Source organism: Mustelus asterias, chromosome 16 (assembly GCF_964213995.1).
Source record: "Mustelus asterias chromosome 16, sMusAst1.hap1.1, whole genome shotgun sequence".
NCBI classification, from domain to species: domain Eukaryota; kingdom Metazoa; phylum Chordata; class Chondrichthyes; order Carcharhiniformes; family Triakidae; genus Mustelus; species Mustelus asterias.
In genome coordinates, this window is record NC_135816.1 from 22,372,829 (window position 1) to 22,394,679 (window position 21,851).

The 21,851-nt window shown below is 44.2% G+C and overlaps 1 protein-coding gene across 3 annotated transcripts in view; it reads left to right on the forward strand.

Moving 5' to 3' along the window:
• Nucleotides 1-21,851, forward strand: part of LOC144505046 (teneurin-2-like) — a 2,673,959-nt gene that overhangs the window by 1,868,089 nt on the left and 784,019 nt on the right. The window lies entirely within an intron of this gene.

Here is a 21,851-nt window from a genome sequence, read left to right on the forward strand (position 1 = left end):
ACACAAGAACAACTGAAGCTCTTCCAAAGCCAGTTAGTCCTGCAAATTGCCCAGTGAAAGCCAATTACTTGAGGTTACTTTTCTCAACCTTCGCTGGGATGTTGCAGTGAATAATTGCAAGGCTATTGGGCAGACTAAGTGACGCACAACTACCACTGAGCTTTGTGGTTTAATGTTTTGTCTGGCAAGTTCCTTTTCATGGTCTTTCATTGAATGGTTAGATTAATGGAAGTAATAATGTTTTTGTTAGGACCTTATTGTGAAATTCCATTTTGAAAGTAGTAAGTTCATCCACAAAAAATCAACATGCCAGCATTGCGACTTTAATTAATTTGAAACCTTTTTTTTCCCCTTTGAAGAAAATAGGTTCTCACTCATTTTTGTGTTTGCTCCACAAGTGTTATAGCGCTGCTCACAGTAAGACCAAATTAATAGAACCACAGAAGTTTCCGGCACAGAAGGAGGCCATTCAGTTCCTTCTGTCTTTGCTGATCCACAGCATCGAAACAGGTCAGGCAATCCATGGTATACTTTGAATAACCTACAAAACTGCAATATGTTCTTGATATATATTTATTCCTTTTAAACTGATAGAGCAGAAATGCTGCAGCAGTCCTCAAAGGACCAATTAAAACAGCAGCATTCATACTGTGTGCTCTCCAGCGTCAAAACAGTGGAGTCAGGGGCTCTGGTAATCCTGCTTTCAACACATTCCCCCCTCTCTCCTTGACTCTAAATTGGCACTAATTAATAATTGTTGAAAATGTGCAAATTTTTCATTTTTCTCTTTAATTCTTAGTAAGCAGAAATGCTAATACGAACAAACAGCTCTCTAAATAAATAGTGTGGCATGTATACAATTAGGTAGTTAAAGGGACACTATGGATATACCAGCAACTCTGAACAGACCGGATGCAACCTGCTCTGAAGTTTCTACCCAAGTTAGACTTCCTTTTGCATTGTTGTCTGCTGTAATATAAACTGTGCACTCCTGTGGATGAAGACATGACCCTGAGCACGTATCACATTCTCGAATAAAATAAATTGCCCATATATGAACAAAAGATTCCCAATTTTTTTTTAACAACAATAATTGTCATGGATTGTCCCCTTGCCTTTCCCTGCCTGTGAATAGGATAACAACACCAGGTTAAAGTCCAACAGGTTTATTTGGTAGCAAAAGCCACCAAATAAACCTGTTGGACTTTAACCTGGTGTTGTTAAACTTCTTACTGTGTTTACCCCAGTCCAACGCCGGCATCTCCACATTGTGAATAGGATGCCAGAAGTCTCAGTTTCTCACTGGACATCTCGGGCGAGATTCCCCGGCCTCCCAGCCGCGTGTTTCCTGCCGGCAGGAGGTGGCGCATTTTTTGCTAGCGGCGGGATTCTCTGGTCCCGCCACTGTCAATGGGAGTTCCCATTGATGTCACCCCCACGCCAGCGGGAAACCCGGGGACCTGACAATCCCGCTGGCATGAACGGCCGGAAAATTCCGGCCCTCATTTTTAAAGAGGCATCATTGTGAAAAAGTATTCTATGAATCTCTCTTTTATGTTTAGTTGCAATCTCAGATGAATCATGATTAAATACACTGACAGGCACATGGCTTTACTCCCGAACCACGTAGCAATAAAAAGCATTTGCCGCACACATCTCACTAAGACACTGCCACTTTAAGGGCATTAACTGTTTTCAAAAAGCATTCCAAATGTGAGCGTCTCTCACCATGACTAAACAGAGAAAGGGTATTGGGAGCATTGGGTTAAGTGCTGAAATCCAATGCCTCAGTACTCCCAGCTGACAAGCGATGAACAAATGCTCGCTTAAATCCAGCAGCCTGCTTTATGCAAATGCAGCTTTTTAATTCATTCTCACAAAAAAAATAAGTGCAGTAGTAGATAAACTCAACAGAATGTGGGTTGGGACTAAGTGCTGGAGTCATTTAAGATGGTATTCTTTCAGTTGTGGTTCCTGAATACAAATCAATGGAGATTGATGGGCAATGGTTGAAAGCTTTTTCTCTCCACTGTGTGTAAGGATCCTCGGTGAAATGAGCTTGGGGCCATCTCAGCACAGTTCCTAATGAGTCCAAGTCCACAGCACAAAAATGTCCATAATTTGACATTAAATTGGTAGTTACATTCAGTGCAGCTGCAATAATCACCGGTGTGCAAAATGGAAATGTCACCCTTGTGCAGGAGAGGTGGAATTCTGATAGGTGTTAAGCAAAGTCGATGACAAAGTAGGGGGACCTTTACATTAAATTCAAATTGCCCTATTAAGAATCTACGAAAAAGGGTTTGCTCTTATTGGCCATATCCTGAGGTACATCTCTCATACGGCCTTATGCAGGGTTATTCCTTCAATAATAGGACTTCAAAAGAATATAGGCAAGTTGGTGAAATGGGAGGACAGGTAGCAGAAGAAGTTTAACACAGAGAAATGTGAATTGAGGCATTTTAGTAGGAAGAGCATGGAGAGGCAGCATAAAATAAAGGGAACTTTTCTAAAGGGGTGCAAGTACACTCAGGACCTGGGTATATATGTGCATAAAAGGTGGCAGGACAGGTTTAGAGCAGTTAATAAAGCAGACGGATTTATTAATGGGGCATAGAGCATAGCCCATTTGATCCAACTGCATTTACTTCTTCCTAAAAGATGAAGTCGCCATAATCCCAAAGGACCATGGTGGCACAGTGGTTAGCATTGCCGCATCACAGCTCCAGGGACTCGGGTTCAATTCCAGCCTTGTGTGACTGTGTGGCGTATGCATGTTCTCCCCGTGTCTGTGTGTGTTTCATGCAGGGGCTCCAGTTTCCTCCCACACTCCACAGATGTGCAGGTTCGGAGGATTGGTCATGCTAAATTGTCCCTTGGTGTCCCAGGATGTGTATAGGTTAGATGGATTAGCCATGGTAAATGTGTGGCATTATGAGAGAGGGCCTGGGTAAAATACTCTGTCAGACAGTCGATGCAGACTCGATGGACTGAATGGCCTCTTCTGCACTCTAGGAATTCTATAATCCTATGACAATAGGCTGCTCTCTCCTTTGAGGAGGAGAGCTGACTGGTTGTGATTTAACCTGAGGATCACCACACCTCAGGTGACAGGCAAGGTTGAGAAGGCAGGGGGGGCCTTCACGAATAACCTCATCGAGTACAGGAGTTCAACCCACAGGTGTTGGTGTTGGTCTTGGTCTGTATCACTAATCAATTGTCCAACCAACTGATCAAAATTAACCTAAAGGTAAATTCACCATCGTCCAAGATGACCAGAGGCTGACTGGTGATGATGTAACCTGAGGATCACCACACCTTAGGCAAGGGGAAAGGTCGAGAAGGCAGGGACTTCAAGAATAACCTAAGGAACCAATCAAAGCAGGTATTATTGAGTCAAAGAAAGAGTATTATATTGGTTACTAAAACCCAAGAAAAGTAATGAAAGAGATGGTGACACACACAAAAATACCAGAAATAAGAAAATTAGAGTATAAAAGTAAAAGTTAAAATAATATGCGTGTCCTTTGCCTATCCGTGAGGCATAGACTGTGGAACGCTTGAGGTTAGGTGGTTTGTGGTAGGAGCCTGGAGTTGATTTTGTTTAAGTCTGCACTCTGATGAAGACACTCTGGCTTCAGCGAGAGAGAGAGACATCATCTCTCTTTTCCAATAGGGATTCAGATGACTTGCCATGTTGTCTTTCTCCCTGCTTGTCCTTTCTGCTTGGCAGACCCAGTTTTAAACTCATTTCTGAGTATTCCCAGAAGGGATTTCAATTAGCATGTCTTGCATTCACTTTTGTATTAATCCCAGTGTTTCTTCTGATCTTTCATCTCAGAAGCCTTTTGACAGGTTTTTGGGATATAAATCAACAGGAGATGGGGTTGTTTTGTCCTCCGCAGGGAATTTGAAGTGTCTGGTGCGGTGAAACTAGCTGGAAAGTAGTTGTCATTGTCTTAATGATTATAGTGGATTAAAAGTCCAACACTTTGCATTGTTAATATCCTCCTTTCAAGAGTCTCTGATCAAAGTGGACCTTGACACATCCCAGGTACGAAATCCCATGCAGCAGGACTGCAGTGCACTTTATATGAACTTTCCAGAGCTACTTTCCAAGATGGTGCTGGAGCGAGGTAACTTCTTGCAAGCTGTGCCCAGCATACTCTCTAATTCTATCTTTATTTCTCATTCTATGTTTTTAAAACTTTATTCAGTTGATCTTTCTCTACACCCTAGCTATGACTGTAACACTGCATTCTGCATCCTCTCCTTTCCTTTTCTATGTGTGGTGTGCTTTGTCTGCATAGTGCACAAGAAACAATTCTTTTCACTGTATATTAATAGATGTGACAATAATAAAGCAAATCATATCAACTTTACAGCATCAGGTGACAACTGGTACCCATCTTTGGTCCATGTCTTTACTTGTATTTTTCTGAAAACAGGTCTTCTTTAAACAGTTCAATATGTCCGTGGTCAGCTGTTGAACTTGTAAACAGCTTTCACTCATTCACGGTTTTCTTCCATTGTGACAATCTGCTGTTGGGAAGTTGCTGGACTTTATAAGCAAGGATAGAATGACTGAACACTTTCAGCGAATCAGCGAGAGCCAGCATGGATTTGGAAAGCATTGATCATGCTTGAAGAAATTGATTGAATTATTTTTGAAGAGGTGACTAAAGTATTGGACAAGGGAATGTCTATGGATGTTACTTATACAGACTTCCAAAAGGCATTTGCTAAAGTCCCTCATTTGACACTATTAGCCACAATTGAAGCTCATGGAGTTGAAGGCAAATTACTTTTGATGTGGTTAGGAAATTGGCTGAGTGCAGAGGACAGAATGGCAATAATAGAACATAGAACATAGAACAGTACAGCACAGAACAGGCCCTTCGGCCCATGATGTTGTGCCGGGCTTTATCTGAAACCAAGATCAAGCTATCCCACCCACTATCATCCTGGTGTGCTCCATGTGCCTATCCAATAACCGCTTAAATGTTCCTAAAGTGTCTGACTCCACTATCACTGCAGGCAGTCCATTCCACACCCCAACCACTCTCTGAGTAAAGAACCTACCTCGGACATCCTTCCTATACCTCCCACCATGAACCCTATAGTTATGCCCCCTTGTAATAGCTCCATCCACCCGAGGAAATAGTCTTTGAACATTCACTCTATCTATCCCCTTCATCATTTTATAAACCTCTATTAAGTCCCCCTTCAGCCTCCTCCGCTCCAGAGAGAACAGCCCTCGCTCCCTCAACCTTTCCTCATAAGACCTACCCTCCAAACCAGGCAGCATCCTGGTAAATCTCCTTTGCACTCTTTCCAGCGCTTCCACATCCTTCTTATAATGAGGTGACCAGAACTGCACACAATATTCCAAATGTGGTCTCACTAAGGTCCTGTACAGTTGCAGCATAACCCCACGGCTCTTAAACTCCAACCCCCTGTTGATAAAAGCTCACACACTATAGGCCTTCTTCACAGCTCTATCCACTTGAGTGGCAACCTTTAGATATCTGTGGATATGGACCCCAAGATCTCTCTGTTCCTCCACAGTCTTCAGAACCCTACCTTTGACCCTGTAATCCACATTTAAATTAGTCCTACCAAAATGAATCACCTCACATTTATCAGTGTTAAACTCCATCTGCCATTTTTCAGCCCAGCTTTGCATCCTATCTATGTCTCTTTGCAGTCTACAACAGCCCTCCACCTCATTCACTACTCCACCAATCTTGGTGTCATCAGCAAATTTACTGATCCACCCTTCAGCCCCCTCCTCTAAGTCATTAATAAAAATCACAAATAGCAAAGGACCAAGCACGCATCCCTGTGGCACTCTGCTAGCAACCTGCCTCCAGTCCGAAAATTTTCCATCCACCACCACCTTCTGTCTTCGATCAGATAGCCAATTACCTATCCAATCGGCCAACTTTCCCTCTATCCCACACCTCCTTACTTTCATCATAAGCTGACCATGGGGGACCTTATCAAACGCCTTACTAAAATCCATGTATATGACATCAACTGCCCTACCTTCATCAACACACTTAGTTACCTCCTCAAAAAATTCTATCAAATTTGTGAGGCACGACTTGCCCTTCACAAATCCATGCTGACTATCCCGGATTAATCGGCATCTTTCTAAATGGTCGTAAATCCCATCCCTAAGGACCTTTTCCATCAACTTACCAACCCACCGAAGTAAGACTAACCAGCCTATAATTACCAGGGTCATTTCTATTCCCTTTCTTAAACAGAGGAACAACATTCGCCACTGTCCAGTCCTCTGGCACCATCCCCGTGGACAGTGAGGACCCAAAGATCAAAGCCAGAGGCTCTGCAATCTCATCCCTTGCCTCCCAAAGCATCCTAGGATATATTTCATCAGGCCCAGGGGACTTAGCGACCTTCAGTTTATTCAAAACTGCTAGTACATCCTCCCTCCGAATATCAACTTCCTCCAGCCTATTAGCCTGTAACACCTTCTCATCCTCAAAAACATGGCCCCTCTCCTTGGTGAACACTGAAGAAAAGTATTCATTCATCTCCTCTCCTATCTCTACTGACTCCATACACAAGTTCCCACTACTGTCCTTGACCGGCCCTAACCTAACCCTGGTCATTCTTTTACTCCTCACATAAGAGTAAAAAGCCTTGGGGTTTTCCTTGATCCGACGCGCCAAGGACTTGTCATGCCCCCTCCTAGCTCTCCTCAGCCCCTTTTTCAGCTCATTCCCTGCTAACTTGTAACCCTCAATCGAGCCATCTGAACCTTGTTTCCTTATCCCTACATAAGCTTCCCTCTTCCTTTTTACAAGACACTCCACCTCTTTTGTGAACCATGGTTCCCTCACTCGGCCATTTCCTCCCTGCCTGACAGGGACATACCTATCAAGGACACCCAGTATTTGTTCCTTGAAAAAGTTCCACTTTTCATTAGTGCCTTTCCCTGGCAGTTTCTGTTCCCATCTTATGCCCCCTAATTCTTGCCTCATCGCATCATAATTACCTCTCCCCCAATTATAAACCTTGCCCTGCCGTATGGCCCTATCCCTCTCCATTGCAATAACAAAAGACACCGAATTGTGGTCACTATCTCCAAAGTGCTCTCCCACAACCAAATCTAACACTTGGCCCGGTTCATTTCCCAGTAACAAATTCCCACCTCTTGTCGGCCTATCCACATATTGTGTCAGGAAACCCTCCTGCACACACTGCACAAAAACTGCCCCATCCGAACTATTCGACCGACAAAGGTTCCAATCAATATTTGGAAAGTTAAAGTCCCCCATGACAACTACCCTGTGACCCCACACCTATCCATAATCTGCATAGCAATTTCTTCCTCCACATCTCTATTACTATTTGCGGGCCTATAGTAAACTCCTCACAATGTTTCCTATTTCTAACTTCAGCCCATATTACCTCAGTATGCAGAGCCCCCTCAAAGTGCCTTTCTGCAGCCGTTAAACTATCCTTGATTAACAATGCTACTCCTCCACCTCTTTTACCAGCTTCCCTACACTTACTGAAACATCTATACCCCGGAACGTCCAGCAACCATTCTTGTCCTTGTTCAATCATGGGAAGGTGCTCCAATTGCTAGGATAAGATAAGTGGTGTCCCGCAAGGATTGGTACTGGGACCTCGACTCTTCATTGTTTGCATAAATTACTTCGCTAATGGGGTAGAAAGCCACCTATGTTAATTTTGAGATGGCACAAAAATAGGTGGCATTGAATAGGCAAAACTGGCAAATGGACTTCAATGTAAGCAAATGCGAAATCATCCACCTAAAACAAATTAAAAGGGAAAAGCTAGAGGAAGTCGAGGTCCAAAGTGACTTGAGGATCCAGGCACGTGGATCATGAACAAGTCACAATCATGTCTGAAGAAAGATCAGAAAGATCAATGAAATCCTGTTTCCTTTACCTAGAAGAAAAAATAAACGGGGATAGAAGTCATGCCACAGCAATTACAAAACCTGGATAGACCACACCTGGAGTACTGACAGCAATTCTGGGCACCACACCTTAGGAATGAAATATTGACATTGGAGAGAGTGCAGAGTAGATTTACTAAAACTATGCCTGGACTGCAAAGGTTAAACTCCAAGAATAAGTTAAACAAACTAGGATTGTATTTCCTTGAATTTAGAATAGTAAGGGATCAGAAAGTATTAGAGTCATAGAGGTTTATAGCATGGAAACAGGCCTTTCGGCCCAACTTGTCCATGCCGCCCCCTTTTTTAACCACCAAGCTCCTCCCAATTGCCTGTGTTTGGCCTATATCCCTCTATACCCATCTGACCCAGGTAACTGTCTAAACACTTTTCAAAAGACAGAATTGTACCCACCTCTACTATTACCTCTCATTGGAGGCAAACTGATAAGACAGATATTGAGAAAATATTTCCGAAGTTCAGGAATTTCGGACTCGGAAGCATCATCAAGACGTTAGAGCCAGGGGTAGAATTAGGATGCAAATTGTAGAAGTTTAGAACTCTCTTTCACAAATGACAATTAATGCTAGAGCAATCGTTAATGCTAAAATGTAGATTGACAGATACTTATTCGCCAAAGGTATTAAGAGATATGAGGCAATAGTGGGCATATGGAGTTCAGTTGCACATCAGCCATGATCTCATTGAATGGCGAACAGGCTCGATGGACTAAGCAACCTGCTCTGGTTCCTGCATTCCTACACCTGTGTGAACCTTGCTCTCATTTACCCACACTCTCTTTTACTTTTCTCTCTCTCATGCATACACACATCAAGAATTAAGCTACTTGGCAAAAACTTTTGAATACAGTTCTGACAGTTCCTTGAACATTCCATTGAAGCAGAAACCATCTTCATGCGTGTGATTCATGTTTCGTTTTTGCTGTGTTTTGTCTTTTAACTGATGATTCTCCAGGTGGCTTTTTGGACATCCATTTTTAAAACAATCGTTGCAGTTCCCCCTCAAGAATGTGTTGAGATATTTTGAATCGCTTGTCAACCGGACCATTCCTGTACTCGCCAGGAGAAGAGCTTATGTTGCTTGCGTCATTTGTCTTCGCAGAAAGATGGTGGTGAAGGGAGACTATCGTTGATATCACCAATCGCAAAGACCCGAGGCATGTTTCATGTGATAATGTCAGTCACAAGAAATATGCTGACACTATGACATTTCTGCAGTGGAATGAATTGCCTCAATATAATTCACACCAGATTCTTTTTATCATGGCAGATGGAGCCCTTTAAGATATCTTGTGATGGTGGGGTTGGGAAGTGCAGATTAAGTAATGGATTCAATGGAGGATAAAGATGAGGATGTAAATATCAAAATGTCGACCTTTAAAGGCTTAGGTTGTTTTCTGACACAGAAGGATATGAAGAAAATCAAAATTTGAAGTGCCAGCAAGATGGATTTGAGCTGACTAGGGCCAAATTAATCTTTATTTCTCGTGTTGCGAGGACAGCATTTAGTCAAAATAATCACGTTCTCTTGCGCTGCAGTTAAGGAACCAGGCACCTCTTATTACATAATATGAAGTCCATCAGTAGGGTATTAATTGTTACAAGCCCATAATGCAAGCTTTCCATGTCATTCTCCATGATTCGTCTCTTTTATTGACAGTATTGATTTACTCAGAAAGCAAATTCAGGACATATTTAGCCAAAATTAATGTTGACCAGATATTCACAGTTTAATCTGTGTTCGCATTGTTCGTTGAGAGATAAATATTGGTCATGTGGCTTGAGAGAACTCCTCTGTTCTTTTTAAAAATACTGCCGTGTGATGTTTACATTTGCCTAAGGGGGGTGGACAAGTTATCTGACTATCTCATTGGTAAAGGTGACACTTCCAACAGTGTTGTATTCCCTCAGTATTGCACGTCCTTAGTGTTTCACTGCAGCATCCACCTCGATTATGTGCAAAAATCTATGTAGTCAAATGTGAACCCACGCATTTCTGACAAAGCTACCTATTGAACCAGGCTAATAGGAGAGAGGTGTCACCTTATCATTTTTCTCTAAAAGCAGGTTTCCATGAAGAAATTGTTGATTTTCGTCCTGTCCACCAGGTGGGTTTCCTCCGAGTGCTCCGGTTTCCTCCCACACTCCAAAGATGTGTGGGTTAGGTGGATTGGCCATGCTAGATTGACCCTAATGTCAGGGGGATTAGTAGGGTAAACACGTGGGGTGACAAGGATAGGGCCTGGATGCGATTGTTGTTGGTAGAGGCTCAATGGGCTGAATGGCCTCCTTCCACACTGTAGAGATTCGATGAAATGGGTTACAGGGTAGTCATGTCTCCCTGTCGCGTTTTCACCATTTTAACTGCAGTGATTTTTCATTCAGGGGCGCTTCCTGCTGAAGGTAAGTGTGAACCTTGTTAAAAGGAAAAATCCTTACTCTGATAGCATCATCCTGAGGCACTCAAACACTATTTTAACTCAAAATTGCAGAAATCTAACCAATCCCAGGCTGACCAGTGAAACTTTGGCCAGATTGGTGCGTGAAAGCTATTGAAGCTGTAAGGGGCTCTTGTTTGTCACTGAGTGTGCCATAGCATCTTTTTGCTGTCTGGTTGTGTGCATGTTTTGAAGGGTGACCCCGGCATCAGTTTCTTCAGGAACTCAGTGGGTGAAGTTTCATGAGCCCTTCACGGCGGGGGCAGGGGTGTCGAACATGGCAAGACATCCGAAAGTCCATTGAGCCTGTACCTCAAGGACAGCTTCTTCCCTGCTGCCATCAGATTTTTGAATGGACCTATCATATACTAAGCTGAACTTTTCACCCTATGTGTAACTGCAAAACTATATTCTGTACGCTCTCCTTTCCTTCTCCCTTATGTACTCTATGAATGGTATGTTTTCTCTGTTTCGCACACAAGAAACAATACTTTTCACTGTATCCCAGTACACGTGACAATAATAAATCAAATCAAATCAAATCCTCATGTCTTGGTCACACTAATTGATTACAGATTGATGACTAAGTTAATAACTTAATTATTGTTGTATCTTATGGTGACTAGGATGTCAGAAGGTGAATTAAATGAACCTTGCTCTTTTTTTTGTCTCACACTCCAGTGTTCCTAGTAATAGGGAAAACATGTCAAGGCAAATGACTCCTTTAAAGCCCCGACCTAATCAGTCCACATGTCTCTTACAAATTGGAGCTCTGTGTCTGAATAGTAGTCACCACATCTGCAAAGCATGGGGACAGAGCTTCTGAGATTGGGGATTTGGCTGCAACATTCTGGGAGTTGACCACATTTACCCCCCCCGCCCATCTCAGAGTAGATACCAGTGCTGATCCCATTAAAGATGACACCATAAAGGCTGCAAGTGGACTTCACCACATGATGGAGCCAATGTGCAGGAGAACTCTCTGTGCGTGTGCCATAGTTTCTAGTTTTATGATGTCAAAGAACTTGTAGACCTTCTTGCATTTTGGAATGGGATAGGCATGCTTTCCATGTCTGTTTTCTTACCTGATGCTGTCAGTCATCCCCTAACCAAATCCAGCTGTGTGCATATCCACATTCATCTGGTGCTGCAGAGGGAAATGAGTGGCAGCTCCAGGTTAATGTGCAGAAACAGAAAAAGTGATTTCACCGAGTGGGAGCTCAGTGACTGAGCTCAATGTTGACTGAGTGTCAGTCAAGCCTCTAGCTGATCAATACACATGTGGTGATATAACTTAGCAAACATTTCCTCTTACATCTCTTGAAAGAGAAAATCAGATTAAATGAGGAAGACATGAACATATTCCTTTTGTTTGCAGAGGACAAGTCCTTGCTTATGAGTGTATGTCACTTTGAGAAAGTGTAAATGAGCAACATTACAAGTTCGACTGATTATCTCAAATTGAATGTCAGTGTAGCTCCTAGCACACTCGGGATTGTTTAGCAAGTGCAGCTCAATTGCAGAATCATATCAAATGGTAGATATTTTTATTATTTATGTCCCTATGGACGAAGGATGCATAAAGAATCATGAGGTAGGTTTGAATACTTCAACACTGAGAGCACTTAGAGTCATAGGGAGGGATTTTCCGGCCTTGCTCGTCCCAAAACTGGAAAATCCCACCTGAGGTCAACGGACCTTTCCATGGTCCACCCCTCGCCCGCTCCAATTCCTGTGGTGGGCAGGTCAGTAAAATTCACATCATGGAGTCATAGAGCAATACAGCGCAGAAATAGGCCCTTTGGCCAACTGCTCCTGCCAATCATGGTGCCCTCCCGACTAGTCCCAATTGTCCACGTTTGGCCCATATCCCTCTAATTCTTTCTGATCTATGTACTTATCCAAATACTTTTAAAATGTTGCTATTGTACCTGTCTCAACCACTTTCTCTGGCAACTCATTCCATATATGCACCACCCTCTGCATGAAGAAGGCATCCCTCAGGTCCCTTTTAACTCTTTCCCCTCTCACCTTAAACCTATGCCCTCTAGTTTTCAATTCTCCTTCCCTGGGAAAAATGCATTCATCACTTTATTTAAGTTGTGCACTGATTCCAGTCAGGTCTAAAACTGCCTAACAGGGTCCCACACTGGGAGGAGCTAATTGCCCAGGGATCACCTGACCCACACTCTTAAAGGGGCAGTCTGAACCTCAAACCCCAACATACTATATGTGTCATACATCACAATTATGTTTTAGATTTTGCAAGCGCAGTCTGGTTGAGTCTGCCTATTACAAAAAGGCAAAGGGGGAATTTTGTTTCCATTTTTTTTTAATTATCAGGAAGCATGGGGAGTCTGTTGTTCTCTCCATGGCAATGCAACGGCCTATCAAATTTGACTTGTCAACTAATCAGCACCCCATTTTTCCTGTAGTCTACATTGATGTGATTGTTTGAAATTTGGCATTCTTGCATTTGTCCTGATGAGCGCAAAATAAAAACCTTCGATAACATGTCTCTCTTCTCAGCAAAGTTCAAGTGCTGTACTTGATTAACGGCATATATACTACTTAAGATAATTGAATTCAAACTATCATATATATTTAAGGATTAGTGAGATTGATGTAATGGAAGACATATGAACATAAATAACATGGCTGTATAAGCTGTGACATTTATTGTGGCATTATGTAAACATTAATACTGTTCACATTTGCACCAAGAGTCTTTGAAAATGCACACACACACTGACAGGAGTCGATTGTAACTCACTTTGGTATTTTGGCTGCAATTGTATTACCCATCACTAACAATCACGCAATACACAGGATAAGCTACAGTTAAATATTACACTTACACCTGTAAGTGATTTCAACAGCTCTATCTGTTAGTTTATTCCGTTTGCGTGAAATCGATAGGTCAAATATCCAAGAGTTAAGCAATTATTTTACCTCCGTATAGCTGGAATCCACACTATTCTCTCTGGTCGATCTGCTGCTCGTTCAGACCTGGTTCCTTGGTTTGTGGGCCATATTCTTTGCGTTTATATCTGGGGGGTTTTCTTGGTTAACTGCAGAAAATTATGCCCATTGTGCACTTCAGGCAATTGAAGTGCCTGCTGCTGCTTTCCTCTCTTGTACTTTACTAAAAATGTGCCATGGTGATCTTAGGGCATTTTGCCTTGAATTCTGCTGCATCTTGCTTTGTGCACGTCTGCAAATGTACTGTTAACTCAACCTAGTGCTGCCTCAACAATATGCTTCATTCACACCATGTGACTTTCTCAGTGCGTTCTTGGCACAGAACCTCAAATTAAAGGGTGACCAGACTTTCTGAAGTGAAAACTGGGACGCCATGAGGTAATGTTCCCTCACAACATGAACAGATTTCCCTTGGAAGCTCCTCAACTGCAGGAACTTCTCTATCTTTATCATTGTTCCACCAGAAACAAGTGATGCAGCCGTGAGTCTCTAGCTTTTTCTCCTGTTCAGAATTGATTCCCCGACTGATTCCTGAGGAAATGTTCACATTTGCAGAGAGGTGTTCCTCTCAGGAAAAACTCCTTCCCCCTTCCTGCCACCCATTTCCTGCCCACTGGACCCAAAGTGTTTTTCATGCATTATCCAGAAATGTAGTGTCGTTATGCCAAGCAAAGCCACACATAACTTGCAGAGGGAAAAATTCCCTACAGGGAAAAATTGGCATGCACTACACTAACTGCAGGGAGAAGCAACATGCAATCTGCACCGACTGCAAAGTGGATACAAACTGCACTGACTGCTGGGTACAATGGAGACAATCTGCATTGACTTCTGGGTAAAATGGACAAACTGCACTGACTTCTGGGTAAAATGGACAAACTGCACTGACTTCTGGGGACAATGGAGACAATCTGCATTGACTGCTGGGTAAAATGGATGCAAACTGCACTAACGACTGGGTAAAATGGACACAAACTTTGGTGACTGTAGGGTTAAGTGGACACAAACTGTAGACCAAGTGGTCGTACGATGACACAGTTATTTAAGAGGTCATGTAAAGTAAAGTTTATTTATTAGCCACAAGCAAGGCTTACATTAACAGTGCAATGAAGTTACTGTGAAATTCCCCTTGTTGCCACATATCCGGTGCCTGTTCGCGTCAATGCACCTAACCAATACGTCTTTCAGAACGTGGGAGGAAATCAGAGCACCCGGAGGAAACCCACGCAGTCACGGGAAGAATGTGCAAACTCCACACAGACGGTGACCCAAGCCAGGAATTGAACCCGGGTCCCTGGCACTGTGAAGCAGCAGTGCTAACCACTGTGCTGCCGTGCTGCCCCCATGTCATGTAACAGAAGCGTGGAGTTCTCCCCAGAGCACTGGCAGAGTATAAATATGGAGTGGCTGCTCAGTTAGTGAACAAAGTATTGTTTGTTACAAGATCTTGCTCGCCAGTCTTTGGGAACTCAGTACTTTTATATGATGTCAGGAATTGGTAGTATGGCACAAGGACCTTGCCGCATCATCCCACTTGCATTTGTTGTAAATATTGCAAGACAACTGGGCCAAGTAGCACACATTCCACCAGGCTGCTGGAATGTGGGTATAGGGGGCTGCTCATGATTATAGTCCCACGTGTGCTCAAATTTTCAAAATTCAGTGCCGATGAACTGGTAAGTGTTGTCTGTCGTGAGTCTCTGACGGATGTCGTGTGTGGTGAGGTGCTCTTGAGTTTGATTACAATTGTGTTACTTGTCATGTTTGCCAGGTAGTCAAGTTCAAACCTCCTGGAATTTGAATCGGCTAAGGCTAAATGTTGTTTACCATTCCATTTAAAGATGTCAGCCATGTGACTGACCATGGGAGGTCCGGGACCTCATGTAGTCGTCATGATTCTTTTGTTTGATGTAGCTTAAGTGCATTGCATGGTGCACATGTGGAGACTTCCCTCTTCATGTTGGCATACATGGAGCACCAGTAAAATGATTCCTTTGCCCTGTATCTGGTTGCTTCCAACCCAGGGTGCCTCGGTGAAGTTGTTGGATGTAGTACCTCTGAAGAGAAGTAGGGACGGTGAATCTATGGCCATGCAAGAGCGGTCCATCTTGTATGGTTAGTTCATCTCTGAATAATGTGGAGCTTGTGGGGAAGCTCCCTTGAGGACTCAGGCCAGCCGCTCATGATGATATTGTGCAGTAGCTTGCATAAAATGTCTGCCTGCAGGACATCTTTGAGTTCCAGGATTCTACGAGAGGACAGTGCCTCTATGGTCATGATGACTATGTCTTCCTCAGTGATCTGCCTGGTCTGTAGTGGGTAGGAAGGCTCTAGAAAGGCTATCAGTCAAGTACAGCTCCTTACTACATTTGTCGATGATGCTGAGATTGTTGCTTTGTAGCTTTAGCACATTGTGCTGCATTTTCACAAAGATACACAGATTTCAAGGATAACACAGGTTACATGATATATCTTATGCTATAATGTTCTCAATAAATACACAATTTCCGTCAGCTCACAAGTCGACTGCAGTCAGACAACAACTCACTCTGAAACAGAGTGACAGAGCCACTCATTCAAGCAGAGAATCATAGAATCCCTACAATGCAGAAGGAGACCCTTTGGCCCATCAAGCCTGCACCAACAACAATCCCACCCAGGTGCTATTCACGTAACCCCACATATTTACCCTGCTGGCCCTCCTGACACCAAGGGGCAACTTAGCATGAACAATCAATCTAACCTGCACATCTTTGGACTGTGGGAAGAAACTAGACCACTCGGAAGAAACCCACACAGATACAGGGAGAAAATGCAAACTCCACATAGACAGTCACCAAAGGCCAGAATTGAACCCGGGTCACTGGCGCTGTGAGGCTGCAGTGTTAACCACTGTGCAACTCCTTCTCAGCTCTGTCTATGGCTTCAATGAACATTGCCCTGTTCTAGATCCAATTTCCTCTATTCTTTTAACTTCAGACTTCCAGTCATTTTCATTTTTCTAGTTTCCTTAACTTGCTGTTCTTTAGATTTCTGGCAGTTGCTTCTTTGCCCCTTGTTCCATTGTATAGCTTTTCTTCTAGCAAATCTGAGACCAATATTTCCTCTCTAGCTGCAAAATTCCCTCTTTGGCTTACAATTAAAACTAAACTCAAAAATCCTTCTTCCTAAAAGTGGCCCTTGGTTGCTAAGCAACACCTCAATCGTCCTCCAAGCTTGTTTACTTTTGATGCCTTGAACTCTCTCAGCACAATAGAAACATAATTTGAATTGAAACCAAAACCTTTGTTTAGCATTAATCTAACTAGAGTTGTACTCTTGCCTACAATTAAACCCACTTAAATCTATACCTTTTTCTAATATTTAACAATGTAAGTATAGATTACTTAAACAACCTGTTTCCTGATAATAGGATACGCTTTTTCAATATGCATTCATGCGTTGTGGGCTTTGCTGGCTAGGCCAGCAGTTATTGTCCATTCCTAATTGCCCATGAGAATGTGGTGCCAATCTGCCTTCTTGAACCGCTGCAGTCACTGAGGTGTAAGTACACCCACAGTGCTGTTAGGGAGGGAGTTCCAGGATTTTCATCTAGCGACAGTGAAGGAGCGTTGATATATTTCCAAGTCAGGATGGTGAGTGGCTTGGAGGTGAACTTGCAGGTTATGGTGTTTCCATGTATCTGCTGCCCTTGTCCTCCTGGATGGTAGTAGTCACAGCTTTGGATGATGTTTCTTAAGGAGCCTTGGTGAATTTCTACATCTTGTAGATGGTTGTTAATACTGGAACATAGTGGTTTGTGCTTCAAAGATGCTAGAATTTCAGACAAAAATGTTGAGGAAATGTAAAAAAAATAATAAATGTAGGGTGAATATCATAAAATTTGTAGATGATACAAAGCCACGTCATTGACCATGAGAGAGAAAGCTACAAACTGCAGGAAGATATCAATGGACAATTCCAAGAGGTAGAAGTGGAATTCCATCTGGAGAATTGTGAGGCCATGCATTTGGAGAGGACAAATGAGGCAAAGGAAGAAACAGTAAATGGTAGGAGTCTGAGAAATGTAGAGAAACAAAGAGACCTTGGAGTAATTGTCTATACATTCCTGAAGATAGCAGGTAGACAAGAAGGCAAATGGGATACTTTCCTTTATTGGTGAAGGCTGAGAGTATAAAAATAGGGTGCTTGTGCTAAATCTGTGTAAAACACCAGTTATACCACAGCTAGAGTGTTGCATGCATTTCTCGTCACTGCATTACAGGAAGATTGTGTCACGTGAGAGTGAGAGAATATGGAAGAGATTTTGGATGATCTTGCCAGGAATGGAGAACTTCAGCTGTGAGCAAAGATTGATTGAGCTAGACTTATTCTCTTTGGAACAGGATGGTCCAGTGGTATTATCGCTAGACTTTTAATCCAGAAACTCAGCTAATATTCTGGGGTTCCGGTTTCAAATCCCGCCATGGCAGACGGTGGAATTTGTATTCCATAAAAAAAATCTGGAATTAAGAATCTACTGATGGCCATGAAACCATTGTTGATTGTCGGAAAAACACATCTGGTTCATTAATGTCCTTTAGGGAAAGAAATCTGCCGTCCTTACCTGGTCTGGTCTACATGTGACTCCAGAATCACAGCAATGTGGTTGACTCTTAACTGCCCTCGGGCAACTAGGAGTGGGCAATAAATGCTGGGCCCAGCCAGCAACGCCCATGTCCCATGAATGAATAAAACATGAAAAAACCAACAGAGAAGGCAGGGAATTGAAGTGTATAAAATTATGTGGGGCTGAGATAGAGTGGATAAGAAGAACTTATTTTCTTCAGCTGTGGGACAGAGATTTGAACTCATTGGCTGAAGGACTAGAAGGGAGTTGAGGAAAATTTATTTTTCGCACTGATGGTGGTGAGAGGGGGGCGGGGGGTGGGGGGCTGAAATCGACTGCCGGAAAGTGTTATAGGGAAAGATGCTCTTAAAGCATTTGAAAAGAAAACTTGAATGTGTACTTGAGATGAAGTAATGTACAGATCTACGATCATAAGCTGGGAGGTAGGATTCCACTGGATAGCTGCTCTTTTATCAGCAGAAACATAATGGGCCGAATGACCATGTTTGTGCAAGGAATCTTTCTGTGTTTCAACTAATGATTGGCAGTGAACAATAATCTACTTGGCAAGTTCAGATGATGTCATAAACCAAACTGAATCATCTGAAGCAAGAGATTGTAATGCAGCCTGTAACACTTGATTCAAACCAATGGTTATTCATATGTACAACTGGTATTGGAAAATTTACATTTAAATCAAACATTTCTGTTGTGGATCTTTGAGATTGAAATCAGTTACAGTGACGCATGACGAGAATGACAATGGAGCAACTTTTGAGATGCAGTCACATGATAGCGAAGATAATGTGTTAGAACTTATGACTAAGGCAGTCACATGACTAAGGTGATAACCCGAGCTTTTGCGATGCAAATAGTCACATGAGAGGAATGACAATCAATCCCCCAACCAACAGATCAAATCGAAGCTCTGCAAACCTGGCACATCCAGTCATGAATGATGGTAGGTAATTGAACTACTCCCTGGAGGAGGAGGCTCCACAGATATACCCATCCTCAGTGATGGGATGCCCAGCACATCAGTGCAAAAGACAAGACTAAAGCATTTGCAACCATCTTCCACCACTCCACATGATATCAAAAGATAGCTAAAGGAATGGAAGCTGCAAAGACTAATGCTGAAGACCTATGTTCCAAAACTAGGCTGTGCCCCTAACCAAGCTGTTCCAGTATGGCTACAGCACTGGCATCTATCCGGTAATACGGAAAATTGTCCAGGTATGTCCTACTTGCAAAAAGCAGAACATATCCAACCCAGCCAATTACTAACCCATCAGCTGCTCTCAGTCCCAGCAAAGTGATTGAAGGGGTTGTCGACAGTGCTATCAAGCGACACTTATTCAAATAACTTGCTCACTGATGCTCAGTTTGGGTTCCTGCCAGGGCTTATTATAGCCTTGGTCCAAACATGAACAAAAGAGCTGAACTCAAGAAGTGAAGCAAGAGTGAATGCCCTTGACATCAAGGCAGCATTGAACCAAGTGCGCCATAAAGGAGGCCTAGCAAAGGGAAAATGAGCAGTCTGTGACCAGGTGCGACAAGACCTGGATATTATTCAGGTTTGGGCTGATAAGTGGCAAGCAACTTTCACTCCACATAAGAATCTAACTATCTCCCCTTGACATTCAATGACATTACCATCACTGAATCCCCACTATCATCATCCCAGGGATAACCATTGACCAGAAACTGAACTGGACCAGCTATATAAATGCTGCGGCTACAAGAGCAGGTTAGAGGCTGGAAGTTCTGTGGAATGTAACTCACCTCCTGACTCCCCAAAGGCGATTGAGCAGCTGCCTGATTGGCATCCCATCCCCACCTTCAACATTCACTCTCTCCACCACCATTGCATAATGGCAGCAAGATGCACTGTGGCAACACACCAAAGGCTCATTTGACAGCAACTTCCAAACCCACCACTTCAACCACTTAAAAGGACAAGGACAGCAGGTACATGGGAACACCACCACCTGCCAACCCACCTCCAAGCCACTCACCATCCTGACTTGTCATTCCTTCACTGTCGCTGAGTCAGAATGCTGGAACCCCCTCCCTAACAGCACTGTGGTTCTAACTGCACCACATGGACTGCAGCGGTTCAAGAAAGTGGCCCATCACCACCTTCTTAAGGGTAGTTAGGGACGGGCAATAAATGCTGTCTTATAGCCAGCGATGCCTAAATCCCATGAATGAATAAATAAAAAAGCAGCCTTTATGATACAGGCAGTTGATGTGACATGGAACTTTGTGACAGACAGTCTTGAAGCAAGAAAGACATTGGGCCAGATTCTCCTATCTCACCCACAGCTGGGTATCTCCGGTCCTGCTGCTGTGAATGGAAATTTGACTGAGCGCCAAATTCTCCTTTCCCGCTGGCAGTGACAGCAGGGCGTGAATAGCCGGAGAATTCTGGCCTTCGGGTCATTATATATTGTCAGAATCATATGGCTGAAATTTCTTTGAGGCAGCCTTGATGGTACACGTAGGGCCCGATTTTACCAAAACTTCACGCCCGTTTTCGGGCGCGAAATCATGGTAAAGTTGAGCGTCGGGCCAATACCGCGATCTGCACCCGATTCTGAGCAGATCGGGGCTTTACCGACACCCGATTCGGGCACGGGTCGGGCCGGCACCCGAATCAGGCGGACCGAAGATTTAAATGCATTTGCATGCATTTAAATCGACTTAATGAACCGCGCGCCCAACCTTACCGCCAAATCCCACTTTACCGTCTTCTGGTCCGATGCGGATCCGCGCTCTAACCGACCTGCCGAATAAAAATCCGAAGTCGCCACTGCAGCCTCCGAAGAGCGGGGTCAGAGACTGTAACGGCTCTCTGACCCAGCTCCTCCTCAGGGGGGGGGAGGGTGGTGGGAGGAGGAGGGGGTGTGACGTATCATCCTCTTGGGGGGGGGGGCGGGGGCGGAGGGGGGGGGGGGGGGGGGCGCTGCCACTCTGCAGCCGATCGGTGGGGAGGGAGGGGGCAGGGCGTTCCACTGAGGTGAATAATGACAGTCGTGGTGGTTGAAGTATGCAGCCACTCCGGAGGTGAGTGACTCGTTCCTCCAGTGGGGAGGAGGGATTGGGCGCAGGGTGGCGGCGGAACCACCTCCCCTCCGATCGGCCGCAGAGTGGGAGCGGCCCCCCCCGCCTCCCCCAGAGGATGATCGGTCACACCCCCTCTCCTCCCACCCCCACCCCCAAGGGGATGATCGGTCACACCCCCTCTCCTCCCACCCCCCAACCCCCCAGGGGATGATCGATCACACCCCGTCCCCTCCAACCCTCCTGCCCCCCCAGAGGATGATGATGTCACACACATCCCCCCCCCCCTCCCCCCCCCACTTGGTCTGCGTCAGAGAGCTGCTCTCTCTGCTTTTTTCTTTCGCGCCCGGGTGCGCTCTGTCAGATTTTTTTCAAACTGCGCATGCGCAGTTCAGAGCTCCGATCGGTCCGGCAGTGCTAAGCCCCGCCCACAGCGCGAATCGGACCAGAGCCAGCAAAACGCGTATGGGTGCGCTGGAAAGAGGATTCCAGGCGCGGATCTATTTGACGCCCAGATTCAGCACTTAGACTCAAAATGGTAAAATCAGGCCCATAGTCACTTAACAAATATAAACAGTGAGCTTTGTGATGTGGGTAATCGTAGGGCAGAATTAGGGTGGGACACCAAACAAACAGTCATAGGGTGGGATCTTCCAGCCGCACTCGCCCCGAAACCGGAAAATCCCACCCAAGGTCAACAGACCTTTCTATGGTCCGCCCCTCGCCCGCTACGATTCCTGTGAAAGATGGAGCAGGAAGAATGTGGGTGCTTCCCACGA